This window comes from Eutrema salsugineum, unplaced genomic scaffold, assembly GCF_000478725.1.
Source record: "Eutrema salsugineum unplaced genomic scaffold, Eutsalg1_0 scaffold_11, whole genome shotgun sequence".
Classification (NCBI taxonomy): Eukaryota; Viridiplantae; Streptophyta; class Magnoliopsida; order Brassicales; family Brassicaceae; genus Eutrema; species Eutrema salsugineum.
In genome coordinates this window covers 4,636,231-4,642,245 of record NW_006256901.1, presented here as the reverse complement: position 1 = coordinate 4,642,245, position 6,015 = coordinate 4,636,231, and the positions used below count along the sequence as shown (strand labels likewise).

The following is a 6,015-nucleotide window of genomic DNA, read 5'->3' as shown; positions in this document are numbered from 1 at the left end:
TGATCTCAATGTCCTCATTGAATTCATGTAAGAAGCCCATGAAATCATCTATAATGGTGTCCTCATCCACTTGAGTGTGTGCATTCTCATTACAAACTTGACCATAAAGGAGGTCTTCAATCTCTTGCCCAGCAGCTGAATGGTCATCATTGGAGTAGATGGCATTGCAATAATCTTTTGAGTTTTGAAGAGCTTTACCAGGAAGAGAGACTTGTGGTTCAGAAGTGCAGATGCCCTTGTTCTTTTTAATAGACTTTAGTTCAGCGCCCAGTGTCTCCAGGTCAGATACCATCTTTTGTTGTCCTAGTAAGAGCTGTTGGAGAACAACATTGAAATCAGGACTTTGTTGAACAGGTGGTGGGCCAAAACCAGGAGGTGGAGCCTTTGGCTGTAGGCTGACTTGATTTGTGAAGCTATTCCCTTGATTCTGAACTGCTGGTTGCTGAAAACCCTGTTGACCATGGGAGTTACCTTGGTACTGATTCTGTTGAACAAAGCTTTGAGGAGGGTATATTTGGTCTTGGGGGTTGGCCACATTGTTGCTCCTATAGGACAAGTTCTGGTGGTTATTGAAGTTGTTGTAACCATTGAACTTGTTTTGATTCCCAATGAAGTGCAACTCCTCTTGAGTGAGACCCTCTTCATTTGTATTTGTGAAGCATCTCTTTTCCTAACTCACATAGTTTATAGGCTTTTGAGTGGCAGCTAGGGCTTTGTCAAGCTTGATATTCAGCACTTTGATCTTCTCTTCCAGCTCTTGGTGTCTACCAGATTCTTCTCTTCTATAGCTTCTATCATAATCTTCCCCATAAGTCTCTTGGCTCATGGCTAAGTTCTCAACAAGTTCCATAGCTGCATTGATTTCTTTTGCCAAGAAATTTCCATTTGATGCTGTGTCCAACTGAATCCTGATCTTAGGAACAGCTCCTCTATACAAAGTGCTAAGGAGAGAGGCTTCTGAAAAGCCATGATGTGGACACTTATTTGTGTAGCTTCTAAACCTGTCCAAAGCTTCTCCAAAGGTCTCATTAGAATGTTGAGTGAAGCTGGAAATCTGGTTCCTTAGCTTTGCAGTCCTTGAGCTTGAGAAGAACTTGGATAGAAAGGCAATCTTGCATTGCTCCCATGTGTGGATGGATCCTCTTGGGAGGTTCTTTTCCCACTGATGTGCCTTATCTCCAAGGCTGAATGGGAACAATCTCAGTTTGAAGCTGTCTTCAGATACCCCATTGATCTTAGTGAGATCACAAACTCTGTCAAACTGATCCAGATGCTCCAAGGGATCCTCCATAGGTAAGCCATGGAACTTCTGATTCTGAACCATATTGATCAAAGAGGCCTTCACCTCAAAGTTGTTGTTTTGGACAGGAGGTGGCCTGATTCCTGCTCCATACTGGTGTGCATAAGCTCGGTCATTCTCACCAACAAAGACTGGTGGAGGCTGATGACGTCTGGGTGGGTTTGGGTGGGGCTGTGGTGGATTAACCTGAGGTCGGTCTTGGTTCTGGTTATCCTGAGCGTGTCCCTGATAAACCTGAGCCTGTTGAACTTGGATTCCAATCCCATTACCAGCTCTTTGACCGTGATCAGCTTCTTGAGCCTGATGCTCATTCCCAACTTGCTGATTCATTCCTAACCTCCCCAAGTGAACAGCTCTTTCTCTTTGTCTTCTGGCTTGGCTTCTTGTGATCATAAACCTGGAAACAAAGACAGAGCTTGAAAGGTGATCAGTAAAACAAAAGAAACTTGATCTCAAAAACTATATCAGAAACTAATGCTAACAATCCCCACACAATATGGCAACGGCGCCAATTGATAACTAAGGTTTTTAAGGCCTTAATAAGGGTTATCAATCCCTTATGTCACTTGTAGTACAATGGGTGTCAATCCATATGTGTGGTAGTTAGGCACTAGTTTATGTGATAAGCTCTTAACTCAAGTGATCAAAGATGAGTTTTAGCGTGAACAAAGTAACAAGAAAGCATAAACAAGGAACAAACAAGCAATGATTAATGAACTAAACAAAGCAAGCAAGCTCAACAAGAATGTGGTAATTAAGCAAATGATAAAAGCTAAACCTCTAGATGTGATCATTGATTAGGGTGCTGTAGATATCAATTCATGATGCTAAGAACAATAATGCAATGCAAGTTACTCTTTAGTCTAGACTTCAAAAGCAGATTAATTCATTCCCATGACAATAATCCCTTTGCTAATCACTTAATCAAGTCTAACAACCATTAGATACAATCAAGCAATCAACAAGCATAATGCATCAAGCCTAATAAGTGACCAAACAATCTCTCAACCAAGAAGACTGAATCTTACACAGAAAGACATAGCAAGCAATCACATGATCTCAAAACATTTCAACTTAGAACTCTAATCTAGACTAATCCTCTCATGAAAGCATTAATCTCTACACTAATCCACTTTCAAACCAAATCATCATTTTTGAAATATGAATCAATGAGCATTAAGAAACAGTTCTAATATGTCATTCATGCATTTAACAAATCATTCCCATGATGAAAAAGGCATAAACCCTTAAGTTAGCTCATTCAGGCATTTCATCAAACACCTTGTGGGTGGAGAAATGCCTAAGATCTAGATCAAGGTTATAATGAGAGATCTAGCATTAAGAACAGCTAACTAAGGAAATGAAATGAGAATCTAGACCCTAAACATCACTGATATGTCTATATTTTACATCATTTAGAGAGCATTTTAGAGTCCTCATCATGTGTTTTTCCATGTAAATTGTGTCTTTAGGCATGAAAATAGGATTTAGGGTTTGCATTAGGTCCCAAAGAGTTTTGCATGTTTTGAAGTCTTTATCAGGTGCCTTGGGAGTCGTTTGGAGTTTAAGAAGAGGAGCAGAGGAGAAAACGGTGAAGAAAAGGGTCAAAAATGGTGAAAACCGCTTGGAGAAATTTCTCGGCCAAATCGCGTACCGGACGGACGGAAACCTCGGCTAAAATCCTTACCGATCGCTCAACACCGGCCAAATTCCTTACCGATCGACCAAAGTCAGCTTGGGTCGAAGATCGGGTGCAAATACCATGGGTTGAGTTTTTGGCCGAGGCGAAGGAATTTTTTACGACCAAAAAGCTTACCGCGGTACACAGCCCTCGGCCATTTTCCTTACCGCGGGAAGCTTTTCTCGACCAAAATTTGTCCTTGTCCGCGCGTTTCAAAGATCAGCAATCCGGGGAACCTTCCGGTCCGAACCAGTTGGCGGGGTCTTCAGCAAAGTCGGAGATAATCAGGCAAAGATCCCAGAACAGTTGGAATCATCCAATTCAGACCAATGAGGAGAAAGATACAGCCTCCGGAAGATGCACCAACATTACGCGCAACCGAGAACCGAACGGCGGAGTACGCACGCTACGGCGGACGGAGCCTTTCCAGACCAAATCAGCTTGCCCGGTCTTCATCAAAGTTTGAGATCTGTGAAAGAACTTTTCAGAACAGTTGGGATCGCTCAATTCGGAGCAGTGGTTTGAGAGATAAAGTCTCCGGAGTTCACATCGGTCTAAAAAGCTTATTTTCTGGTGATTCCAATGCGGTTCAAAGATGTGAAATCCAGGAAACCCTCCGCTTCCCAAGCTCCGACGGTTTCTTCACCAAAGTTCGAGCTTATTGAGTCATCTTGACTATGGAACTGGTCTCAGAGCATTTGGAGTCGTGGGTTGAAAGTTACTGTTTCCGGAAGGTGACATGGTCGATACGAACCCAAATATGTTGCGATACGCGCTAAGTGTTTTCTCAGGGCTCGGCATCGTTACCTCGACATCGGCCAAGTCAAGGCTCATATTTTGGGAGTATTCTGAACAAGGCCTCGTGCTGACGCCTCGGCACGTTGGAATCAAGGCATGCACACGTAAGAAATGAAGCTGGAAACGACTAAGTGTTGAACGTGCACCTCGGCGCAATGACCTCGGCGTGCATGCCGGCCCCTGTTCGCTCAAACCCCTCGACTACCAAGCGCCTCGGCATTTCATCACGAACCCAGAATCAAGAACAAAGCTGCCCAAGAACACACACGTGAAGATGGATCGAAGACTAGGGTTCATGCATGTTCTTGACGTGTTCTTCACGAGATCTTCATTTGGATCTGGACTCACGTGCACTCCTCGACATGAAGACCTCGGCTTCACTCTCCGACACACCGTGGCACTCACCCATCAACCCAAGAACGCGGTTCAGTACCCGGTTTGTTCCGGGCTGACCCGCGACACTTTACCTTTGCTATATATACATTTTGAGACTAAAAACCTAATCATCTTATCTCTTATCTATTTTTAGCTTTAAGAACTTGCCTCTTTGGTGAAACATGGTCATTCTAATCCGATATCTCGCTTTTGCATGAGAAATCTTGTTCTTTCTTTATTTCTTTGATCATCTAACATTAAACTCCTCATCATGACCAGCTACACGTCTTGCAAAGGACTTAGTGAGCTCGTTATGATTAGTGAGTAGTCGTTTAAGCGGCTTTAGACGAGTAGATTAGGGTGCTTTCAAAATAGATTAGTGGGTTTAGGTGTCTAGTCTTGCATGTTTCATTCTTTAACCGACGAGATCTCTAGGCTGGATCCAAGCACATCACTTGAGGTTCAGATCTGAGACATATCTCGCATCAAAAGTGTTTGTAGAAATGTCTGAACCACTCGGTTATGGGTTTAAGAGTCTTTCATCGCGAGAGCGATAGTTTGTTCTCTTAAATGACATTTTTGAACTGATTCTTATTGCTGATTGATTCGATGCTTCTCAAAAGACATTTTTGGTATGAAGGAGGATCAATTTAGATGCTTAATACTTTCATGAGAAGATTAACATGCCTTGAGTTCAAAGTTAAATGAAACCGCTTGATGTTTTGATTCATTAACCCACTAGTTGAACTTGGAAGCACCTGAGTCAAGTATCTCGTCTAAAGTCTCTTGCTTTATTACATATTATCATCATCTAAATCGCTTAGTTATCATTTACATCTTTGCTTCGTTTGATTCTCATCATTTACTTTACTTACATACTTAATCGTTGTTATTCAGCTTAGTAAACCCTGCACCCTTTTTATCTTGACTTAAATAAACAAACAACATAGACTAGTGTCTCGTTGACAAGTCTGGATTGACACCTCTTAGTACTACTTTGACAAGGGGATTGATAGCCCTGAGACCTAAAAATCCATATCTATCAATTGGCGCCGTTGCCAACTTGTCGGAGCATTAGTCTCTTGTTTGTTCTTGAGCTCAAGATTTTAACTTTCTTTGTTTTACTAACTTCTTTGCAAGTTCTTGTGTTGCTTTCAGGTGCATGAAAACCAGGTCTCGGAGCACCGAACCGCCTTTACCGTACGACGACAACATCAACCGGATTGAGAGGCGAGCTCGCGAGAGGGAACGGCATTTTGAACGACTTGGAATGGCAGAACAGCAAAGGATCGAGCAACAGGCTCAAGAAGCCGAATACCAGGCTCATGCTAATCAGGCGCAGGCAGGCAGGAATGAACAACAAGCCTATGTTAACCAACAACAGGCTCAAAGAAACGAGAGGCTTGCTCAGCAAAACCAACAACAGGCTAATAGAAACGAGCAACAAGCCCACCATGTTAATCCGCCACCGCCACAAGCTCAGAGACAACCTCCTCCGGTCTTTGTTGGAGAGAACGACCGAGCTAATGCGCACCAATACCGAGCTGGGATTCAAGCTCCACCGGTTCAAAACAACAACTTTGAGGTTAAAGCTTCCCTGCTCAATATGGTGCAGAACTCAAAGTTCCACGGTCTAGCCGGAGAAGACCCTCTTGAGCATCTAGATCAGTTTGATCGGGTTTGCGACGTAACTAAGATCAATGGTGTCTCGGAAGATAGCTTCAAGCTACGCTTATTCCCATTCAGCCTCGGTGATAAAGCTCACCAGTGGGAAAAGAACCTCCCGAGGGGTTCTATACAAACCTGGGAGCAGTGTAAACTGGCGTTCTTATCAAAGTTCTTTTCTACATCACGCACGGCT

General features: G+C 43.1%; 1 non-coding gene across 1 annotated transcript; it reads left to right on the top strand.

Annotated features, from left to right (window-relative positions):
- The first annotated feature begins 962 nt into the window (after positions 1-962).
- LOC112090059 lies at positions 963-1,069 on the top strand. The gene has a single exon (XR_002901418.1). It is a non-coding gene; the product is annotated as a small nucleolar RNA R71 (small nucleolar RNA).
- Positions 1,070-6,015: the final 4,946 nt, after the last annotated feature.